A 25118-nucleotide genomic window follows, 5' to 3' on the forward strand; every position below is an offset into this window, starting at 1 on the left:
TCAGACTATAAGGCAAAAAGAAAGTGCAGCTTTATGGTTTCATGGACAAAAGAATTTCTGTGGCTGCAATATGACGAGCTAAATAACCAGGGCTGCACATAAGTGGTCCACAGGTGCGCATTCGCTGTCAAAATAAAAAACACGCACAAGGGTTAGGGTTAAATTTAAAAAACCTGTACTTTTGAGTTAAAATATATATTTATAATTTTAATAAATGACAAATTAAAAAGGCATGAACATTTTATTTTTGTATCGAAAAAATATCGAACCGTGACACCAAAGTATCGAACCGAAACCCGAATTACGTAACCCGAATATTATATTATATATCTATATATATATATATATATAGATATATATATATAGATATATCTATAGATATATCTATATATATATCTATATATAGATCTATATATATATATAGATATCATAGCCACTTGTTATGATAAATCTCTGAAGTAATGTTTAAGATGTATGGATCATTTTCTGTGGAAGAAGGGGAAATCCTGGGTTGACTTAGGAAATGAATAACTGTTTATCCTGATCACCAGTGTTAGGGTAAACCCAGATAAATACTGATGAAGAGTGATTAAGCCTTTTCTCAAGGTCTGTCTTTTACATCAACTTTCAGTGTTGCAACACTGAAAGTTGTCATGCTGTGTTCCACAGTAACATCACCAAATGTCTGGGTCAGATCATGACCATCAGCTTTTCCTCTAACAAACCCTCTCTCATTATGGTAATACATCTTACGATAAAGAGCATTATCACAGTTTGTGTTCTTGTCAAAGACTCCAACTGCGCACCAGTTAGAGAACAGGCGGTGGTCAAGAGGAACTGAGAACATGACGGCTATTTTTCTTATCGGCTCCATCTGTAGTTGGATCGTAGAGATCGTAGGTGAAGACTCCAACAGATCCACGGCCTGTGACACCAGAGAACAGAGTGTTGCCAGATTCAGAAGGCCCAAGTTTTGTTGGCAAAGGAATTTGGCAACGTCCGCTAACAAGATACAGACTAGTCAGAAAAAAGAAAAACGTGAATTAATACGATTATTCAAACACTCGTCATCATGAGGCAGGTAGATCAGCTTGAGTAAGAAACAGACACAGGGAGATTGCTGCTGACATAAGAACATTGTGACAGGAGTTCATAAGAAATTTGCTGAACTGCTCATCTGACTCCTTCTGTTATTTTATTACTGATACCTGCGTGTCTGATGTGACCTGCAGGCAGCATTTCAGTCACAATAAAAACTGATTCACAGAGAAAAATATAACTTCAAATAAACGACTCTAACTTCTGTGCCAATGTGTTAAATGTGTTTCTTTGTGTTTCTTTGTTACAGCTTCCTGTGTGTACAAACACACAGGTGTGATTCTGCTGAGCTCAATTCATTTCATTTTGTTTAAATTTCTCTCGTTTTTAATTCATCAGCTGTTCAGTTCTGCAGCACTCACCTTCTCCACTTAAAGGTTAATATGGATGAGTTTGTAAAGTAAAGTGAAAAAATGTAGTTAAATGAAATGGATTTTTAATGTGTATAAACTTACTATAAAGTTACAGAAAGATCCCGCCCACTTTAGAAACCACCACCATAAACACTAAAAGACAATGTGTGTTCACCAGGGGTTACGAAGTGTGTAGCGGTCACTCTTGTTTGTAATATAAACGCCAGACTGCTGAGCACCCATGGTATCTGCAAACTGAAGAAGAAAAAGAGAGAAGAATGTGTTTCTGTCTGTGGGAGCATCTCTGTTTGTACATCAGCACATGGCCAGAGATTCCAGAAACCATGATAAAAATGCCATCATGTCCACTGATCATTTACATTCCCTACAGAGCTTAACCCTGTTGAAACTTCCCAATAAAAGACACCTTTTTTAAAAAGTTTCTTTCAAAGGGCTCTGTAGCTTTTTTCACTTAAATTTCCCGTTTGTCATTTGCCTCAAAAATTTGGAAAAAACATTTTTAAACATGGATCTCTCAGTGTGTACATTACTCATGTTTTCTACACTCCAAACACTGGAGTTGGTCTTGGTCTTGTCTTGGTCTCGCTGTCTCGGTCTTGCTGTCTCAGATTGACATAGTGGTCGGGAGATTTGGAGTCAACAGTATCCATGACACACAACGTAACGTTCGATAATGTGTCATGCGCAAAAGCATCAGCTTTAAGAGCCATGCTTAGAGAGTGCTTTGTAGTGAATTAGAAGAGTCGACTCCCATTGAGCGAGAGCCGGCTCCTCACTTAATTTCCTTTGACTGCTCAGCTCTCACTCAGTGGCTCAGCTATGCTCCAATCCCTCCATATTGTAGCCAATCACATGCGAGGACATAGGATGATATCATTATGTGAAAAACAGAGGGGGTGAGAGACGCAACAGTCAAGTGGAGCGTGCGTCTGTCCTCTCAGTAAGTGAGTGAGACAGTAGACAGTGGTTTGTCTGTGTGAGTGCATCGCATAAACATAAATATGCCTGACACCCGTAAACGAGGCAGCATCTGGCTGCAGTTTAAAGACTTTTTTGTCTTGGTCTCTGTACCCTCTGGTCTTGGTATTGTCTTGGTTTAGGGGGTCTAGACTACAAGTCTACCAAACACATTGAGCAGAAAAACGATGGAAAATAGATTCTGAAAATGCAGTGAGTCGGAGAAAGAAGCATTTACATGCAAGATTCACTAATAAACATGAACTCGTCTCTTTTTTCAGTCTAATAAACAAATCAGACTGAGAGAATTTTCACCTAAATTCTTCAGGTGAAAATTCAATCACATGCGAGGATATAGGATAATATCATTATGTGAAAAACAGAGAGGGTGAATTCTTTCACCTGAAGAATTCAGGTGAAAATGATCAGCAGTGTCTGTGTGAGCAGTTCTCGCACTCTGACTGAGACCAAACTTTGTTTATACCCTTGTTACACCCCGGCCTAGGCAACCGGCGTGCAACACAGGAAAAATAAAAATAAGGAAAAAAACACAAACAAAAAAAAACCCACTAAGGTACTCCACCAAAAATCCCAAAACGAAAGTATTGACAACTATTTACATCAGAGCAAAAATAGGACATTTATTTACATCAAAACCACAAACTATTTACAACCAGGGGGAAGATCGCGACCATGACATACTGAAACACAAGGCTTATATACATAGAAGGAGCAATCAGGGAATGGACCACAGGAGGGAAACACAGCTGGGGCAAATTAGACCTGACGAGACAAGGAAGCGTAAACTGAACACACTGAGATAAGACAGACTTTCAAAGTAAAGCAGGAAACACATAACAGTCACGCCTAAAACAAAACACTGTCAACACCGAATCGTAACACCCTGAAAGTAGAACGTCAGTTTATGAACTGAAGGAAATTTGATGAGATCCGTTTTTTTTGCTTGAACTGCCTCGTTTTTTTCAGAGAAATTTTAGAAAAAAGTTTTTTCCTCTGACATTATAGTGTCTTAGAGATTTACCTTGGCAATTACGTATTTAAAAGAATGTCCCCTCTCACCCCTGCGGGCGGTCTATCTTTCAAACTTGGGTCCTCTACTAGAGGCCTGGGAGCTTGAGGGTACTACGCAGTACCTGTTCCTAGGAACCAACGTTTTACAGGATTCGCTCTAAACATGGCTGAACACAATGCCTGCACTACATTGATGTGACAGACTGAAAATCTATTCTACACTATCTGTGCTGATTCGGCATAATAAAGGTAGAGTTTGGATGAATTCAAAAGTTTAAAGCAACTCTATCAACAGTTTGCTTCATGTACAGGTCTGCAGGGTGGCAGGGGGAAGTTTTAGTGCTTGTAATGAATTATATTACTTCAATTGCTTGATGATTTGGTGGACTGCCTGCCTGTAAATAAGAGACTAAAGTAATGTTGCAAAATCTCTATTAAACTTGAATTATTCTCAGACACTACAATAGGTGATCCAACTAATTAGGTTGCTTTTGAAGGTAACCTTGTGATGTCTATCAAATTGAATTAAGATTTCTTAATGTGAAAAAGGTTGATGTATCCACCTAACACAACCTGAACAGCAGAGAGGGAGGAGAGAACGAGCACTGAGGAGGGGAGAGTAACCCTAGCTAGTGTGGACCAGGGAAATTATTTTACTGGTAGTGCGAAATAATAATCCTCATCACCATTGCATTAATAATATAATTTACAGCATTGATATTGCATTCGGAGGTTTAAACAGTGTGTGTCTTTCAGAAAGACTAAGTTGCATTCTTTTACTAAGCTCTTAGTAGAGGTTCTTGAGTAAAACATTTATTCAGGAGGATGAGCCTCTGGTCTGGTAAAAGGTCAGAAGGGCAACGGGTGAATTGAGAGAGCATTTGAGGACGACACACACGTATGCAATGGAGTAATGAAATTCATTAGGATTAGCTCATTAGGATCAAACATAATTTAAGTAGGTAATACGGTTACCATCATCCTGTTTGGTTTATTGAGTGGGTTGAGAACTGATATATAGACGACTGAATTAGTATTGTTTTGGGGGAACAGGATAGCAGGAGTGAGCAGAATCCTGCAGCCAGAGTTTAAATGAGTGAAACTGGCAGAGTTTTGTTTTGCTAATGTTTGTTTTGGCATGTGGAGGATTCAGTAGAAAACAGACAAGGGACATGAGAAAACAAATAAGAGATGCAGTTTCTAGGGAACAGTTTAATATGGCGCTTATAGGGATGAAACAAGTGGAGTGATATTGTTTAAGGGAAGTCACTGATTAAATTGGGGATAAAATAAATTGCGGCAATAAGAGTGATTTAATGATTTGGGAAATCCTGAACATGATACTTGTCTGTTGTGCTGAATACTTTAGTTAAATGAGTTAAATGAGCTTAACATGTAACTGCTGACTGATGTTTTTACACAAGCTTACAGGTTGACAGGAGATTGTTTTAGAGAGAATGTGTAACGTTCTTGTACAGGTCTCAGTAGGGAGTCAACCTGTGGGAGGAGGCCAGGAAGGCCCAAGAGGAGGCAGCCCCGGAAGAGAGCTTACTCGAGATAAGCTCCACCCCAAGTAACACAGGGGGGAACATAGAGGCAGAATAATCCTCTCCCCCTGTGCACCGGTCCTCCCCAGTAGTCCACCTGGTGGAGGACAAGACCGAAGAGGAGCGTCACGCGCCAAGCATCAATTCATTCCAGGCTCTAGTCTAAAGTAATGGATAGTTTAAAGGAAGCGTAATAGTTTGTACGTTTTTTACTTTTATACTCATAACCTTATACTCTTATCATGATGATGCCCTTGAGGGAGGTTGCAGGCTGGACGGAGGAGTAAGACAAATCTTGGTGGAGGTTGGACTCGCAAGCGAGCCCAAGAGGAGGAGTTGTCAAGGAAAACATCTTATTTTAAATCTCACTGTGATATCATTTACATGCACTGTCATTATTTCATCATTACTTCATTAGTCTGTATCAGTTTTATCATTAAATATTATCATGTATCATTTGAATTAACATTTAAATAGATCAGTTAGAAACCACCAGCATGGCGGTCACCTGATGTGACCGTGGTTCCAGGCGGACCAGGGTCACATCAGGACAGTTGAACTCTTTTTAGCCTGGAGCTACAATTTCACAAAATACACACTCATGAACACACAATTGGTTAGATTCCCAGAGACTGAGGGGTGGAAACATCTGGAACATGTTGTTGTTCTTAGCCATAGAAGGACACAGAAGGAGAGAGGAGAATTCTTCTGGAATTCTTCTGACGTCATAAATGGCTATAAAGCTTTCTGTCTTTGTGCAGACGGAGAAGAAGTCCGGCTCTTCACACACTGTACTGTACTGTGTGTTTTTAATAAAATAATGTGTGTTGACACCACTATGGACTTTCAGTCGTATGTCTCTTCCTCAAATTTGAACCACGACATTTTGGTGCCGAAACCCAGTTTGAGGAGCGACAAATGGAGTTTGGCTGAGGTATAAGTGGTGTCAAACAGACAGCCAGGAGGTCGACTGAGTGATGGGCCCCGAAATAGGAGGTAAGCACCGCCTGTTGATTGATGTCCAAAGGTGCTGAATTGGAAATTAAGCTAAATTAAATGTTCACTCAGTAGAGCTTCTGGTCTGTGTCCGTAGTCATTTGGGGTAATTAGTGATAAAAGTTTGGGGAATATTGGACTGACTAAATTTATTGCTGTTTATTTTGGGAGCGAATTTTGAGTTAAGAGGTTATGTGTTCAAGTCAATACGGTGTGTGTTTAAAGTGATGTGGGTTGACTGGGGATGCCAGCCAGACAACCAGTAGTTGAGCTCAGGCCAAATAAAGTTTAAGTAATTACGTTTAACCATGAAAAGTTATAGAAGGTACAACAACCTCCTTTCATGGTTTTCATTTAATGTGATCAAAACTGTTTCTAAAGTCTGAAGAACAGCTGTCTGTTTCATATAAAGTTTCCAGAACTTTATATGAATTGCTGATGACGTGTAGTCTTTTTCTTTTCAAACAAACTTTATCGAGATCCATCAACAGTGCAACAGGCCTGCATGAAGACCTGCTGATAGAAGGTCTCAGAGCTGCTGTAGAACTATTTACAGCTCACTGTGGAAACCACCAGAGATGGGCAGTAACGCGTTACAAGTAACGCGTTACTGTAATCAGATTACTTTTTTCGAGTAACGAGTAAAGTAAGGGATTACTATTGCAAAAACGGTAATTAGATTACCGTTACTTTCCCGTAGGAACGCTGCGTTACTGCGTTACTAAAACCGTGATTTTTTTGCGAGAATGTCTCATGACAGTGACATAAGCGAGTGCGTCGTTAGTGACAACAGCTGTGTGCAGATCAACAATGGATCATATATCGAGTACGGGAGAGAGTATGAGCGTGCAGCGTTTAAAGCGTGGAAGTACTGACCTTACTTTGAGTTTGATTCCATAAAAAGTGACAAAAACATTAGTGTCCATCGTGCGTGGGAAGAAAACTTCTTTTTACAGCGAAAAAAACCCCTAAACTTCCGAGCAAGCACCGAGTGCGCAACGACGTAATGGGAAATTCACAGAGCTGCCATATCCTTCCACTGACCGCGGCACACCTGCACCAGGGTAAACCTCCGCCTACCCTGCTCCTGCTTTACAGGTAAAAATAGAGCAACAGGACCGCTGAGTCTTTGACTTTGTTTATTTTCTGCTCTGTTTTACTTGCATGTATTTGAAAGACTGAGTGTAAACACAAAAAATATTTTATTTTATGTGCTGGAATGTGCAGAAAATAGGTTTAAATTTTAAACAAATTTCTTCCAGTCAGTGAATGTTGCATATAATTACATTTTTGCCTGATGCATAAAGTTAAAAGATTAAAACTAATAAAACAAGTTTTAAAAAGAGACTTTTCCATTTGATTACATTTTGTATGATGGATTATGTAGAAAAAGTAGAATTGGGCTGAAAGATCTATCGCTTTATCACCTATTCAGGTTGTAAATCGTGTTTTTAAAAAGTAACTAAGTAACTAAGTAATTAATTACTTTTGAAAATAAGTAATCAGTAAAGTAACGGGATTACTTTTTGGGGAAGTAATCAGTAATTAGTTACTGATTACTTTTTTCAAGTAACTTGACCAACACTGGAAACCACCAAGACAAAATAACTGGTAGTCAAAGTCAGAAGGAGGAAGTCTGAGCTGCAGCCTGTCAGCATCAATGGGGAGTGTGTGGAAAGGGTCTCCAGTTTCAAGTTTCTGGGTGTGCGCATAGACACAGACCTCCAATGGAGCTCTAACTCTCTGCGGTTTTAAAGAAGGCCCAACAGCGTCTCCACTTTCTGAGGATTCTCAGAAAATTTTACCTGAAGAAGGAGCTGCTGATTGTCTTCTACCACTGCTCCATTGAAAGCGTGCTGACATATTGCATCAGTGTATGGTTCTCTAGCTGCACCACAGCACACAGAAAGGCACTCCAGAGGGACATCAATATGGCCCAAAAAATCATTGGACATAGTCTTCCCTCCCTGAAGGACCTGTAGAGCACTTGCTGTCTCAAGACAGCACGCAGCATCCTACGGGACTGCACACACCCAGGACATCGGGTGTTTAAGCTGCTGCCATCTGGTAGGAGGTTCAGGCTGCTGAGGTCCTGGACAAATAGACTCAAGGACAGCTTTTACAACAGGGCAATAGCCCTGATCAATGCAAATAGCTGACCTGACTGGCTACCTACCTGGACTTCTTTGGGGGGTAACAACAATAACAATAACAATATTTTTATATTTATAAAAAAACAAGGTGCAATAATAATTAATGTGAAATACACATACACTTATTCTTCATTTTTATTACTTAGTTAAGTTACTGTGTTGTGTCGTGTCGTGTTGTATGTAGTGCTAACGTGGGACAGTTTTCCAGTTTCATTGTACTATTGTACTATATATGACTGTGCAATGACAATAAAGAGTTATCTTATCTTATCTACTGTGGAACAGTTTACCTCCTCACATCAGATTCTCCACAAGCCTAGGAACTTTTAAAACTGCTCTTAAAACTCACCTCTTCTCATTGGCTTTTAGCAAGGTTTAATTTATTGTTTTAATTTATTGTTTTATCAGTGAGGTGTTTTATGTACTTGTGTTTTATTGTATTTTATATTTGTATTTTATTGTACAGCGCTTTGGTCAGCCTCAGTTGTTTTTAAATGTGCTTTATAAATAAACTTGACTTGACTTGACTTGAATCTCAGTTCTGTTCTTATAATTTCAGACAGTAAAGCATTTTTTAAAACTTTAGCCAGAAGCAAAAACATATTGATCTTACAATTTGTAGTATACAGGAGTCTAAGTTAGTTTCGGAGTTTGAAGAGCACTCAGCTTTTGTGTTCAATCAGTTGCACAGAAATAATTTTAAACTAGAACAGCACAGTAATACACAGTGAAGCCACCAGAAAAAAAGAAAACCATACAGCTATATAAACTTGTGTTTGTGCAGTCATTAAAACAGAGCATACAAAAGTATTTCATCAGCATTTATACAATACAATACAATGTTATTTATATAGCACATTTAAAACAAAAGGTATTCCAAAGTGCTTCACAATAACGCAATAAGACATTGTTTTTTGTACTTTGTTAATGTTTTGTAACAAACACTAGTACTAATATCAACAGATGGGAAGCACCAATTAAACCAGGAGTATGGACTAAATAAAATAGATGTCGGGCTTAAGTTAAGAGAGTCAATTTATAAATATAAAATATTATCTAGAAGAACCAGCAATAATGCAGTAAAAAGTTAAAATGTAGTAAGAAGGTTCCATCCATCCATCCATTCACTTATCCTTTTCAGGGTCGCGGGGGGCGCTGGAGCCTATCCCAGCTGTCATAGGGCGAGAGGCGGGGTACACCCTGGACAGGTCGCCAGTCTGTCACAGGTCCAACACACAGGGACAGACAACCATTCGCACTCACATTCATTCGCGCATTCACACCTAGTGACAATTTGGGTTATCCAATTAACCTATCCCCACTAAGTGCATGTCTTTGGACGGTGGGAGGAAGCCGGAGTACCCGGAGGGAACCCACGCAAACACGGGGAGAACATGCAAACTCCACACAGAAAGACGCCGGCCTGACGGTGGAATTGAACTCAGGACCTTCTTGCTGTGCGGCAACAGTGCTAACCACCGTGCCACCGTGCTGCCTAGTAAGAAGGTTACAATGTAAAAAGGTTAAAATAGGTGAAATGAAGATTCAAGATTCTTTATTTGTCACGTGCATGGTTATACAGGTATAACACGCAGATGGGGCTCATTTCACTAGCTATTAGGGCGCTAGCTAGTGGGGAATGCCAAATTAAATAAATACGTTTTCAACTGCAGTCCGAGGCACGAATAGTAACAGGAAGACTATTCCAGAGGTTCGGTGCAGCTGAGGCAAAAGCATGATCGCCTCTGGTCTTCAGGAGAGCCCTAGTTTGGACCAAGATTAGTTGACCAGATGATCTTAAGGCTCGACTAGGAGTATACAAGCTAAGAAGGTCAGCAAGATAACTAGGCACAATGTTATTTATAATTTTAAAAGTAAGCAACAAGATTTAAAAATCAATACAATGTTTGATGGGTAGCCAATGTAAGTCAAGAAGAACTGGAGTAATGGAAACCAATTTTCTAGGTCCGGTTAGGACACGAGCACAGCATTTTGAACAAGCTGACGTCTATGGAGATGGACATGTTAACAAATGTTTTATCCAAATTGTCCCGTTTTACACTAAGATATAGAAAATGAATCACATTAATCTATAACATCTGCACTTTGACTGAAATTATATATTTTTTGCACACTCAGAATTTAAAAGGATTAATGAAGTTATATAATAAATACCATAAAATTATTGTACAAATAAAATTATATATATTATGCAAAACTGGAGTCTAAGCATCTTTCAGTGGTCTGAGTTATTAACAGACAGATGTAAGTTTAATATAATAACTTTTCGTCAATCTAATCCAGCCAGAGAAATGTGACGCAGGATTTTTAACAGAGGCCAACCTGCTGAATCAAGTTTAAGTGACACTTTAAAAATTCCAAGTTTATAGTTCAGCATAGGAATTGTATTCACAGTTTGCTGTTGTGAATGGATGCAGTGAACAAAATATGTGGTACAACAAGTTGTTCAATCCTGCAGCTCTAACGCACAAAGAGCTGAAGTGAAACCAAGTGTTTGAAACAATGGAAAGTATCACTGCAGCCTGTCTGTGCTGTTCATGATTTATTTCTGAATCTTTTGTCTGATGTTTTCCGTTCACAGCAAACTCTGCTGCCACTCCCTTCCCTAGTCTAGTCCACTTGCCAACCAATCAGCATTCGGCAGATGTGTACGTCATCCGCATCCAGTGGCATGCAGTGCGAATCTTGAAAGACTGCATAGGAAGGTTTCTGGCGTGGGCAAAAACCCCACTCTAACATAAATGTATAACAGCTGTAATCATTATTTTCTAGAACTGAGGATATTTCCTCCATGAATGCTTTTTAGTTATTAAGTTTTAATTATTTTTAAGATTGAGTTTTTATTGATTAATGATTTTAGTTATAGAAACATTCTTTTTTTATGACCTGACAACTGAGCAGGAGAGCAGTATTATTTTAGTAACATATTTTAGTTTAGGACCACACAAAGCTGACAGCTAAAAGAGGTCATAGTCTAACTGCTAGCTGCTCAGCAGTTACTGTGGAACAGCACCCAAGCTCAGGACACATTTTGTCTGATTCCCAGATTCTGATCACACTAGCAGAAAATAACGGTGGGCCTTGTTGGTCCAGCTGTGAGTCCGTTACCGTGAACTATGGAGCGGCAGATTTGTGCTGAACTAAGCTGCACACAGCTGATGTTAGCCAGGAAACATTACACACTGATTTTAATGGAGAGACCGGAAATACAAACACACACAGTTTGTTGTGTGAAGAAATCAAACACGAGCTGAACAAACAGTAAAGTTCCTAAAGACAAACTGTTAAAGGAGGAAACAAAGCAAACTTACAGTTTCTTCACACACCAACAACAAGCTCCACTCCACGAAGTTCAGGAAGTGAAAGTAAACTTTTAAACCACTCCACAGCTGAGGTTGTCTCAATGTGATTGCGTCTCACCCTGTTTTATTCTAGCTCCAAATGCTCTTTGGGCGTGTTTCTTTCTCCACCCGTAAGAATGCATTGAGAACATACACTTTTGAATACAGTGTATAAATATACATTGATAAAATAACACAACACCACAGGCATCTCACATAAAAACAACACAGTGCACAGCGTAGTAGTAACACTGCACAGTAGTAAAAATAACGAAGGAAAAAGAAGCCCTGTCAATAATATTGCTTAACCCTTTAAGACCTACCATAGAACCAAGTCCGCCAGAGCTTATAGTATATTTTTACATGCTGTAGAGCCATTTTTGGGAGTATTTAAGTTGCTATACATCAATACAACTATAATAGCCCAAATTATAATAATATGTATGCATTAAGTGCATAGTAATTAAATACATTGCAAAAAAGTGCAATAAACTACAAAAAATTTAAAATCGTTTTTGCTTTTTTTAACATATATTTCTAGTTAGAGAAATTTAAGAGGTTTATCCCTCAAAATTGTAAATACAAAAAAGTTGCATAAAATAGTTTCCCACCACAGGAAATTTATTTTGAGTGTCTTCATAGTTTCATTTTTGAAATACACCAATTTTTATATACTGCAGGAAAAATGAAAATAAATAAACAGCATGTGCATCAAAATAAACTATTTCCAGCAGTGCAATTTGAGTTCTAAGCATCCCATAGTGATGCGCGAATCATGAACGAATAGTTCAATACTCGAGAATCACTTTACTGACTCATGAATCATGATTCACAAGCCCAACTGACTCACTGACTTATCCCTGTTGCTGTTAGCAGCAATGTATCTAGCTTATAATTAAAATTGTGGAGATAAACACAACATCCAGTATCTTAACCAAAAAGATTCTGCTCTGAACTGGAAGAAAAAACCTGAGTAGAAGCTCACATCAAGAAAATAGCTCCTCGGTTCACAGTAGCATCGATCCGCTAACATGCTAACAGCACATTTGATCTACTCACCCCCTCCCTTCCTGTGCTGAATCATAGAGCGAATGAATCACAGGCTGTATCCCAATTCAGGGTCTGCAGCCTTAAAGGCTGCATTTTAAGGCAGATTACGTCACAGTGGCGCGCCGAAGGCTGTCCCAATTCAAAGGCTGCTCGAAATGCGGCACTCAAATGCGTCCTTCTTTTCCCTGAATTTTAAGGACGTGGCGGTGTAGACTTCGTGGCCCAACATTCGCCAGAATGCATAGCGCGGCGGTGGGTGTGGATAATTTTGCCGAAAAAAAACGGCGGATGAGGGGCGCCCTAAGAGTAAACTTTAAGTAAGTAATGAATATTATGTCACTTATTTATGTGCAAATGTTTAATAATGAAGAACATTAAAACATTCCTGTTGGCCACATGTCGGCACAGTCATGTGACATTAGTGACGTTTGTACTAACTTGGTTTTAAAGCCTTTACTTTAAATATACGCCGTTCAATAGCTGAGCTTAATCTGACAGAGAATGATCAAAGCTCATGTAGAAACAAACAAATGAACAAAATATGTTCTCCTTCATTTCTGTCAAACAAAGCTGTATGACACGTTTCCAGCTGTTAATATCATGGTTGCTAGGCAACCTGGGCAGCACGACAGAGGCTAGACCGTCCCATTTCACAAGCCTCGCACTTCCGGCCTTAGCGATCTTTGAGTACGCGGCCCTTGTGGACCGTTAAGGCTGCGTACTTTAAGGCTGCAGACCCTGAATTGGGATAAAGCCACTCACTCACTCACCCCCTCCCTCCTGGCTCACAGCTTCTTCTTCTTCTTGGTTGGCAACCAATGTTAAGGCGCATTACCGCCCCCTGGCTCACAGCTCAGTGGACATTTAGATGAGAAAATATATATTTAACACATTTAAGGAAAATAGTAATAAAATAAAAATAAACAAAATAAATGTTTATTAATCAATTTTGATAGGAAATTGCTTAATTTTAGAAATGTCTTTGCTCTTTTTTTGCTCTATAAAATAGTTGTTTTCTTTTAGAATCACTCATCTTAGCAGTAGGATTTACATGAAAAGAGAAACAAATTAAGTTTGAGTGAAAATGTACATTTTTTGCACTCTCTGGTCAACTGACTCAGTGAATCAAATGACTCAAAAAACCCGATTCACTTTGGTGAGTGACTCATTGAAACTTGATGCAGTAAAAAGAATCAAATTTACCATCACTAGCATCCCAGAGACTATTCAGAAAAGCATAAAGTCAAACATGACTTTTAAAAACACCAGTATAGTAGTGATGGGATTTCCGGCTCTTTTTGGAGAACCGGTTCTTTCGGCTCCCAACCGGCTCTTTAGGTTGTTTTGTTGCTTTAATTAATTTATTAGATTAGATAAAATTTTATTAATCCCTCAGGTGGGTTCCCCTGGGAAATTCGGTTTCCAAATAGCACAGCACCGACCGAAGTTACAGAATGTGAGCAGAATACTATATATACACATATATAAATACAGAGACATATATAAATAAAGAGTATACTAAAGGGATAAATACAATAAATAGGAATAAGAATACAAGGGAATTGCACATTTCAATTATTGAAGTCTATTGCACCGTTGAATATTAGCAAAAAAGTATTGCACAGTGAAAAGGCACTACAGCTTAGTTGTCCCCCCCTCCTTTGTCCTCCTGTCTCCCCTCCCTCTCCAGAAAGGAGTTGGGAGGCATGTGGGACAAAGGAGTTTTTAAGTCTGTTGGTTCTTGTCTTTGGGAGAAGCAACCTGTCACTGAACAGACTCCTCTGGTTGTTTATGGTCGTGTGCAGAGGATGCCCAGCATTGTTCATAATGTCCAGCAGTTTTTTTAGTGTCCTTTTCTCTGCAACTGTCACCAGAGTGTCCAGCTTCATGCCGACCACAGAGCCAGCCTTCCTGATCAGTTTCTCCAGCCTGGATGAGTCCTTCTTTGCTGTGTTGCTCCCCCAGCACACCACAGCATAGAAAAGTACTCCAGCAACCACCGACTGATAAAACATCCTCAGGAGTGTGAGATTATAATATTATTTTATGCCATGTTAGACCCCTAATTAAAGATTGTGAATTACTATTAACATATAAATATTGTTCTGAGAGGCTTTTTGTTGGTTGAGTCTGAAATTGATTTTATGTACAATTCATATCCTTATAAAAAGGCAGAAATATGGTGTTTTATTAATAAACTTACATTTATGGATATAAAATAGCTAAAAGTATTAACAAATTTTTTATAAAAAAACATTTATCATTCTTCCTGGGGAACTTAAAGAAACAGAATCGCCTGGCTGTGACGTAATCGTCCTTCAAATGCGGCCTCCGGAGGATGCAGCCGAAGCAGAAGTGAAGGGATTGTTAACAACAATTTAATAATAAAATGTAATGTGATAGTTGCACTTTATTAGCTCCCCACAATCGTATGAATAATAACCATGAATGCACTGCATGCTCATAGCAAGTTCTTTAGGTTGAAAGTGAGATCCTGCTTTAAAGGGCGCTTCATCTGCTGGGAATGACATGTTTCTTCTAGTATGTAAGGCTCAGCCCATCTTACTGGGACTTACTTTTGTAGATCCACATGCTCTAAACCTGCTGCTCCATGATTGGTGCAGAAGCTTTAAGCTACTATTAACAAATAATGACCATGGACTTAGTTGTTACTACAATAACTTATCATTACAGTAACTAATTACTGATTACTTCCCCAAAAAAGTAATCCCATTACTTTACTGATTACTTATTTTCAAAAGTAATTCATTACTTAGTTACTTAGTTACTTTTTAAAAACACGATTTACAACCTGAAGAGGTGATAAAGCGATAGATCTTTCAGCCCAATTCTACTTTTTCTGCATAATCCATCATACAAAATGTAATCAAATGGAAAAGTCTCTTTTTAAAATTTGTTTTATTAGTTTTAATCTTTTAACTTTATGCATCAAGCAAAAATGTAATTATATGCAACATTCTCTGACTGGAATAAATTAGTTTAACATTTAAACCTATTTTCTGCACATTCCAGCTCATAAAATAAAATATTTGTTGTGTTTACACTCAGTCTTTCAAATAGATGCAAGTAAAACACAGCAGAAAATAAATAAAGTCAAAGACTCAGCGGTCCTTTTGCTCTATTTTCACCAGTAAAGCAGGAGTGGGGTAGGCGGAGGTTTACCCTGGTGCAGGTGTGCCGCGGTCAGTTGAAGAATCCGCGAGTTTCTCTGTGAGTTTCCCATTACGTCGTAGCTACTCGGTGCTTGCTCGGAAGTTTAGGGTTTTTTTCGCTGTAAAAAGAAGTTTTCTTCCCACGCACAGCGGACACTAATGTTTTTGTCACTTTTTATGGAATCAAACTCAAAGTAAGGTCAGTACTTCCACGCTTTAAACGCTGCACGCTCATACTCTCTCCCACAATCGATATGTGATCCATTGTTGATCTGCACACAGCTGTTGTCACTAACGTCGCACTCGCTTACGTCACTGTCATGAGACATTCTTGAAAAAAATCACGGTTTTAGTAACGCAGTAACGCAGCGTTCCTACGGGAAAGTAACAGTAATCTGATTACCGTTTTTGCAATAGTAATCCCTTATTTTACTCGTTACTTGAAAAAAGAAATCAGATTACAGTAACGCGTTACTGCCCATCTCTGTCTGTTCCACACATCCATGTTTCACTTACTGCATTATATTTCCTCATTGCTGTGCACACAGGCCTGTGGCTTATAACCAACTCCAAGTTCAGACTCAGAGGCTGCTGAAGCTGTTTTCTGGAACAGAGACGTGTTGGATATAAAACCAACTCTTCTTTATGTGTCAGCACTGAGGAAAGGAGCAGCTTGGTTTCTAAGTGTATGAAGGACTGTAGCAGTGTGTGTGTGAGCTTTATTTCACAGACAGAACCATGTCAAAAACACAACTTCAGGTAAAAACAATACAAAATCAAAGAGTCTGATCAGAAGGATTAAACAGAGGAGTGTGGGACTGTTTTTAACAGACAGCAGGTTAAGCCAGGCTGGAGGAGTAAACTGAGCCTCGGTGTGAGCAGCAGTGTGTTTGACAGGAAGCTGAGATAAACAGTCTGGAGCCCATTTAGTGCTTCATATGAAAGTGTGAGGATTTGAAAGCAAATCTAAAATCAAGCAGGAGTCAGTGTGAGAATGATTTGTGCTTTTCCTCAGTCAGATGCTGGGAGTTTCAGTTCATCCATGTTCAGCGTGCTGTGCTTTGTGTAACAGGAGAATATGACAGTATAAATCAAGTCTTCATGTCACTGAAAGCCTCCACAGTCTGCTATGGAGGTGCATCAGTTTGGATTTACAAGAAGAACATTTCTTAAACCTGCCACAAGATGGCGCTCCAACAGAAGGGATGTCCACAGTGTAACACAGACACACACATCCTGTGTGAATGTGTGAGTGAATGGGCTTTCAACACAAGGCTTCTGCTGCTACCTTTAATGACATAATTAGCTAACAAGAACAAACTGTTAATTACCAGCAAAGAACGGCTCCAGATTTTAGCTGCTGACCATTTTGTGAAACGTTGATTACATCAGCTTATTGTTGATTTTTCAACCTTAATATCAGCTGCTTTAAAGGAGCCTGGTTCTCTGGCAGTAACAGTTTTCTTCACTAGATGCAGTGCAGGCACAGTCTGTGTTTCTAAACTACACACTAATGTTCATTGTTGTGCAGCTAAATCCTCCCTCTGGATGGGAAGAATCCCTGTCAGGCTTCAAACACCTGGCTTGGTGTTCTGGAGCTAATGTGTCACCTGTGAGGACTCTGAGATGAACACACAGCAGACACTTCAGTTCTCCGTCTGTGTGTCCTCAGTTTCCCAGCATGCCTTGGCTGTGGTGGTGGAGGTGAATGAGGGGGAACATGCTGCTCTGTCAGCACTCAGGTTTCATACCTGGTGATCTCAGAGGACAAAGCGGCGTTACAGCAGCGCACGTTGATGAGACCTGATGCTCTGAACAGTTCAGACTTCAGCCTCACTCTGAGAAAACAAACCACTGACTGTCAGCAGCAACTACACCTGCTCCATCAGTGACGGAGAGAAGAACTGAGACTGAGAGACATACAGCTGCAGGTCAAACGTCAGAAACCGGTGGCGCCAGTGTCCGGCAGCCTCGCCTCTGTCGGTGCGCCCCAGGGTGGCTGTGGCTACAAGCTTGCCACCACCAGTGTGTGAATGGGTGGATGACTGGATGTGTAAAGCACTTTGGGGTCCTTAGGGACGAGTAAAGCGCTCTACAAATACAGGCCATGTAATGGCAGAAACATTCTCTAGTGTAAATCCTGACTAGTTCATTAACTACAGATCAGTTTCAGTGAACATTATTCACAGAGGGATCTGAGTTCCTTATACCAGACTCTACAGAAACTGTAACACTGTACAGCTCTGCGACCCAACAATATGACAACAATGTAACACACACTAGAATCATCAAATAAAGCCCCACTAACCACTAGAACTAGAACTAACTAACTAGCACTGGACACTTGCATATTAGAGATTTCTACCCCCATAGGAGGCGAGATATCATCCTTGAACCAGAGCATCCAGCCCTCAATCTCGGACATAAAAAGCGACGTGGCCAGGCATGATAACACTTTGACTGAACTGCAGGACTGTGCCTCGAACCACTCTGACACCATCGCCACTCTCCAGGCCACTGTGGAGCGTTTGTCTGCGGAGGTAAAGAAGTTAGATGAGAGATGTGGAGCTCTTGAGGCGCTCCAGGAGGAATAATTTAAGAACTGCAGGAGAAGGCACAGAGGGACCCAAGATGACTGAGTTGGTTCACACCTGTTGGCGGAGGCGCTATCTCTCGAGGAGAAGCCACTCATCGATCGAGCACATAGAGTGAATCGCCAGCGTCCCAAACAAAGTCATCTTCCTCGGCCCATCATCTTGAGATTGCACTACTACCACATTGGTGAGGAAATTCTGCTGAAAGCTGCAGAGAACAAGAACCTGATGTATAAGGGTTTTTAAAATAAACATCCTCCCAGATTTCCCTCCCTCTGTTGGAAACGCAGAGCCGCATTTGCAAATATGAGAGGAAGACTACGTGGGATGACCGGCGTCAGGTACAGACTGCTATACCCTGCAAAGCTGTTAGTGAGCCATGGTGATGTGAGGAAAAGCTTTACCGATCCCAAAGAGACCGTAGACTACGCGGAGAAGCACCTCTCCCACCCACCTTCAAATGTATTAAAAGCAAGGATATATCTATATGTGTAACGCTGACACAGCACTGTGTTTCTTCTTTTCCCTTTATATTCCATGTAAAGGTGAATATGGAGCGTTTATGGAGATTTTCTGAATCTCGGGCAGGTGAACTTCCCTGAAGTGTTTCCAGCTGGGCGTCGAGTGTTTGACCGACGCATGAAACGACACGTTTGTGAGTCTTTGTGAGTATTTATCACACGGCGTGCTGCGGGGAAAAGCCTGTTGTAACATTCATGTTTTAGCCCCTGACGGCTCTTTTTGGCTTTTCATCCCTAAACTCTCTGCATGCTCTTTCATGTGATTCCTTTTATTTTGAAAAGTCTCAATAGGATCTTGAGCTTTATTGTGAAAGGTTTATGTGGAAAATAAAGAAGCGGAGGGCGGAGCCACGCGATGGTTTTACCGGCGTTGTTGCTAACGAGCGTCCGTAGTGTGGTTATATTAAATATAAGAGAAAGAGAGAACTTTAATACAGACACTACAGTGAGCATCACAACCATGTAACATATTTTACACCATGAAACAAACGATCTTTCATATCATCATCTGATATATATGTTATATGGAACAGGCCCAGCTCAGGCTGCCTGTGATGCAGCACAGCGCCACCCTGTGGTCATCACTGCACTGGTGACACTACAAACAACAAGTATACAGGATGGACGGTGGCCCTGAGAGCTCACACACACTGCTGCTTCTAAAACACCATGAAACAGGAAAATGCTGTGAAAGCACAAAATAATCACAGTTCAAAGAGACAATAGTGACAGAAACAGAGGCTTCACTGGTGCTGAGGGAGAAATCCCAGAGAAGCTTCCTTCCTGCCAGTATACGAGCCCACCAACAGAGACAGGACCAGTTCATCCTCCATCACTTACTGGGGCTCACGTTGCTCTTCTGTTGCTTTGCATCACAGACGTGTCTTTACTGGCTTCTTGTTCTAATTGCACTTAGAAACATGTTGTCTTTAACCTGTCACAGCTGCCCAGATGTTGCTGCTGAGAACATGTGGAGCTGATTCATGTAGTCATGTGTCTGTGAACAGCCAATCACAGGAAGACTTTCAGAAGAAACTCAGAGGAACAGCTGAGATGTGCTGAGTGACACAAGAACTGACAACAAATGTTAAAGTTCAAATGGTGGTTTTGTTTGCAGGGACTGTGAGTGGATGGAGATCCTGGTCCTCCTCAGCTGTGAGTTCTTCCTCTGTCATGAGAACCTCAGGGGGAGAACATGTGCTCACTCTCAGCTGCTTTAACAGGAAAGAAGCTCTTTTAGATCAAAGCTGAGAAACTGTTTGTAACAGCGAACTCTGTCACCTTTCTCTCCTCAGCCTGCTGCTGGACAGGCCCATGAAGCTCTGCTGTAAAGGCTTCCATGTCCCAGGCTTCACCTTTACCTGCTGACCAACGGGAGGCGTGGCCAAAACAGCGATGGGGAGTGGAGCAGCAGGTAGCAGAGGTGAGCCTCTTGTATGCAGCCTGTTATCTGTGGGACCAGGGAGGACGTGACACAGATGTTGCTGATTCAACATCTGTGTGACAGCTGGAGCAGCACAGTCTGCAGGAAACATCTGTGCATGTAGGAGACACCAAGGTTTACATGGTGGAAGCAGACGACTGACTCAAGCAGCCTCACATCACAGGCTGCTGGCTACAAGCACATGACCACAGTGACTGGTTTCACTGGTGTCTGTCCCAGTCTGTGGCAGAGATACAGGAAGTCACAGACAGCCTGCACACAGCGTTTCCTCTGGAGTGTGTTTCACACCCTGTTTGTGTTTCTCACTAACATGTTGTAGTTCTTCCTGCACACAGCAGCACTTTGATCATTTCTCCTGCTTTTCTTCCTTTTCTAGCTTTTATACACTGACAGTAACACAAAACTCCAAAGTCATCATTTGAGGAGCTTCTTAAGAGTTTCTGTGAGTTTAGTGAAGTCAGCCTCTCAACAATAAGTGTGTGTGTGTTGATTATCTAATGTTCAGAGAGGACTGCACTGATGTAGCATCCAGGTGAGCAGCTTATGAGCCAACAGGGGAAATTTAGCTGTATTATTGTTGTTTAAATGTAATAATTTATGATTTCATGTTCCAATATTTCACTTTTCCCAACGTTTTGTTATCATTTGGTCTGAAAACCATGACAAACAGCAGTGTTAGAGTTGTTAGCATTAGCTGCTATAGAGCACTCAGTCACTGTATTGGTGTTAGCGACATGAACATATCTGAGCTAACTGTGTGTTCCAGATGTGCAGCAAACCCAACTGTCCCTGTGTTTTCCTGCTGTAGACATTATCCCCATGATGCTGACGTCCTCTGGTGGGACGAGCTCACACGTTTATGGATTCAGATGCTAACTGGACCAGACTGGTGTCAACCTTTGTGCTATAGAAGCAAATCAAAGAAGAACCAGTTGAACCTGAGCTGTCTGTAGTGGTGACACCAACACCATGTCACCTGCACATGCTGACCCAGGGTCAGTGTTGAACCTATAAGCTGTGTCCTCACAGTTCAATATGTCCTCACTGCACAGGTCAATGACATCAGAGCTGTAATGTTGTTCCCGTCTCACTAAAACTTCTGGCATAAGGTGACTTTTCTGGGTGATTCCTACTCCAGGGTCACCAGTTTGAATCCCTCTGTTACTGCTGGGAACGTGCTGCTAAAGTGCCCTTGAGCAAGGCCACGTCCAGCTTATGAAGCCAACCCTGGGCTCTGCTTGCTGGCAGTGACAGAGTAGATGAAACAGCTCAGTGGATGCTAACTCACAGCTAACAGCGCTCTGTCATGGATAAGTGAAATAAAGCTGACTGACCCACAGCTGCACACAAACACCTCCAACACCTACAGGTCAGTAGATCCACTGCTGTCTCTGATGGGCCCAAACTTTGCTTGTTCAGCGTTTGCTGCTGCTGACTTTGAAAATCACACCAAACATGGAAGCAAATATATCGACTCAGCTTAGACTACAGAGAAGCTCGGCACTGCTCACAAAACTCAAACACAAAAGGCTTTTTAAAGACAACAATCACTTTGACAGACACACAAACACGACTGAGTACAGAGGAGCTGCTGGTTTGAAGCCACAGAAATGTTCAAATGTTTAAACACACTGCAGCGTTGCAGCCGTGATGCATTTGTGCTGCTAAGGCCACACACATCAGCTGCCTTACATTTTAGTACCAGTTCATCTCTGACCATGGCAGCACAGTCTTTCCAGTACAGTGATGTTGGTGGGGACAGTGGGGACTGATTGTTCATTGGCTGTAAGCCGGTCACATGGACGTTTAACTGGTGCTTTGATTGCTCTGTAGTCTGTTGTGCCTGTGAGCTGCTCCTAAAGTGAGACAGATTATAATTGTCACCATTCTGTTAATGACTCTTATTATGTGCGCTCTCCTCCACTGTCACACTAAACACATGAAACCTTTATTTTTGTGTAAAGTCAGGATTTATTGGCTCTTCTTAAAAGCGTCATGAAGTGCAAAACTCAGCAAACATTATACAAAAGTAGATTTAGAAGCTGAACAGAAAACATTTAAAGTGACAGTCAGCACAAATCCAGCTGACATCTCCATCCAACCCAAGTCTTCATTTAAAGTCATTATAACTGTGACACACGTTTGTTACAGTATTAATCCTGCCTGATGCTGCAGGGCCAACATCATGAAACAGGCTCAGCATTTATTTCCATTATGAAACTTTATCATTAAAAACAAACCATTGTTCTGCAGTCGTCCCAGGACTGTCGGTCAAACGTTCTCTCCACATGTTTAAGGCTGAGCTCACTTTATCGTCTGCCTGAAGGAGGAAAGCAGATGTTACTAAACATCACAATAAAACATATGAAATGGGTGCACATGAGGAACGTCTGCACTGTTAAAGCCATGCAAACATCTTCACACATGAAGCAGCAACTCCTCTCAGTTTAGCAGCAGCTGGTAAAAGCCACAGTGATCCTGGAGCCTCCCTGAAGGACTCGTTCATCAGTAACTGTCAGGAGGACGATTAAACCTTCTGCACACGGCCTGTAGTTACACACTCGGGAGGAAAGACGACATCCTCGCTCTGCAACATGATCTGTGTTTCATCCAGGACGCTCAAACACAGACTGGTTTCCAAATATTAGACGCACTGGTTCTTCATGCGTTTCTACCTGAGCACTCAGAGTCATTTCTACAACAGGCCTCCTTCACCTGCTGGTGCCTCTGTTCCTGTGTTTGGCTGTTTCCATCAGTGCCTGATGTTTGTGATCTTTGATCTGTTCTGAAGTCTCTCTTTGTGACACAAATGTTGTTTGGCTTCTTTTGCAAACAAGGCAAAAGAACTTTAATGGATTCATTTGCTGATCTTATTTTCTGATGCAAAGCCGTCCTTTCAACGCTTTAGAAAGAAAACCAAACAATGTTTTTAAAACTTTCCCAAAATGTAAAAGCTAGTAAAACCATAAACTTCTGCTCCTTGATCATGTGATTCTTCTTCTAGACTGTCTGTAATTGTTATTGCTGATTGTCAATAAAGTTGTTTTTTATAAGTTATGTTGTAAAGGAAGCTTGTGGCGAGGGAGGAGGGGCGACTAAAAGCAGGTTCATATAGTGGGAAAGTCCTCAGGTCATGTGAGGATATTTACTGATGCGTCAACACTGTCAGATAAAAGAACGGCTGCTGCATTTGTTCTCCCACAAATAAGTTTGGTGATGAGTAAAAGAATTACAGATGATGTGGCAGTTTATACTGGGAGCTGGTAGTGATGTTACTGGCTTGAACTGGGTGGAGGACGCACCAATATGGAGGTATGTGGTTTGCTGGGACTCTAGCAGCGTGCTAGTGAGCACAGGTGATATGTCTTCAGACTCTAGGCAACATATTGTTTTTGATATACTTCATTTACTGTATAGAATCAAACACAGAGGGATAGAAGTGGATTTCTTATGGCTCCCTGTGAATATCGGTGTTGATGCAATGAACAGGACGATAAGTTTTAAAAGGTGCAGCAAGAAGAAGTCGTGCAGGTTTGACTATAAAATACAGTGAAAGTGAGGTGAAGAGTATAATGAAGGTGAAGATGAAGGACGAGTGGCAGGCACACTGGGACAGAGACGGGAAAGGCAGATATTATTATACAGAAAACAGTCGTGTAGAAGAAGCTGCAGCAGAGACCAGGATGGAATCTGGAGAGTCAGAGTTGGTCACACAGGCTTGAATAGCACACTTAAAAAGGTAAACATGACACAGGAAGTGTGACTTCTGTGGACCAGAGGAGACGTTTGACGGGTTGTTAGCGTAGTCAGGATGCTGGATGGAAACGCTGTGCCTGATAGGATGATTACAGGCTGGACTTTGTCTTCCTGTTACAGATGGATCCAGGCCCTGGATGACTGCTGGACACACATGACCCACACTAGGCTGCCTTCATCCATCCTTTCCTCCTTCACTGAGACTCAGAATCAGCATGTATGTATTTATCAGTGATTTGAATCCTTTCATTACAGAGTGAAGTTAAAGTAGACGTGTGAACACACTAATAAACACAAAGGGACACAACTACTACTCCATGATGGAAAGCTGAAGTATTACACAGCTTTATGAACCTCCTGTTATCCTGGTAGACGAGTACAGCAATAAATCTTTTACTTGAACATCTTCTGGCTCCAATAAGCTTTGAAATGTGACCATGAAGTTAGAGACACACTGACTGAAACCCACAGCTGTGACTGTGGATCCACACACAGTGTAGCTGCTGTCTCTGTGTGAGCCTTTGCACTGCTGCTCGCAGCACCGTTATATCACTCAGCGCTCGCTGCTGTTATTGAATCCACTTTTTACTGTCCGTGCAATCAAGCTCCTCTGCAGAGCTTCATAGAAGATGCTGAGAGAAAAAAGTTCAGCTGCTAGAAAATATCTTCGAACCAGTTTATGTGTTAGGGGATCCTTTGCAGTTGTGACTGTTGCCTCTGTTTTTGTCCTTTGGTTCCTGGGAGCCTTTTACATTTCCATCAGCAACAAATATCTGAACAGGCTTTATTGTAGGAAATACAGGATTAAATAGTTGTCATTATTTATTAGATGTTGTTAAAGATGATCAGATGCTTGTTTAGTTTAATGCTGTGGCTTCAGTCAGCATCACTGTGCTGTATAGTTTTATTTTTCTGATCCTTCTGTTAAAGTTGCTGAATAAAAGCTGGTTGGTCTGCACCTCACCTCTGCCTCGAGCCTCCTTCTTTAAAGCAGCAGAGGCTCTTCATTCAGGTATCACAGCTCGAGTTGTTCTGCAGTTGTTCTGTCCTTGGTCCATAAT

General features: G+C 41.0%; 2 long non-coding RNA genes across 3 annotated transcripts; one reads left to right on the forward strand and one right to left on the reverse strand.

Annotated features, from left to right (window-relative positions):
- Positions 1-407: 407 nt before the first annotated feature.
- On the reverse strand, positions 408-11556 carry LOC120739008. Its single transcript, XR_005697094.1, has 3 exons — positions 11490-11556; positions 1627-1706; positions 408-1017 (listed from the first exon to the last, which is right to left on the reverse strand). It is a non-coding gene; the product is annotated as an uncharacterized LOC120739008 (long non-coding RNA).
- A 6193-nt stretch (positions 11557-17749) lies between these two features.
- LOC120739007 lies at positions 17750-25020 on the forward strand. 2 transcript variants are annotated; one of them, XR_005697093.1, is made up of 4 exons: positions 17750-18677; positions 18882-19001; positions 20153-23613; positions 24178-25020. It is a non-coding gene; the product is annotated as an uncharacterized LOC120739007 (long non-coding RNA). The 2 variants fall into 2 exon arrangements; XR_005697092.1 differs by having other exon boundaries at positions 18882-23613.
- Positions 25021-25118: the final 98 nt, after the last annotated feature.

Source organism: Simochromis diagramma, unplaced genomic scaffold, assembly GCF_900408965.1.
Source record: "Simochromis diagramma unplaced genomic scaffold, fSimDia1.1 OVJJ01000394.1, whole genome shotgun sequence".
Lineage (NCBI taxonomy): Eukaryota > Metazoa > Chordata > Actinopteri > Cichliformes > Cichlidae > Simochromis > Simochromis diagramma.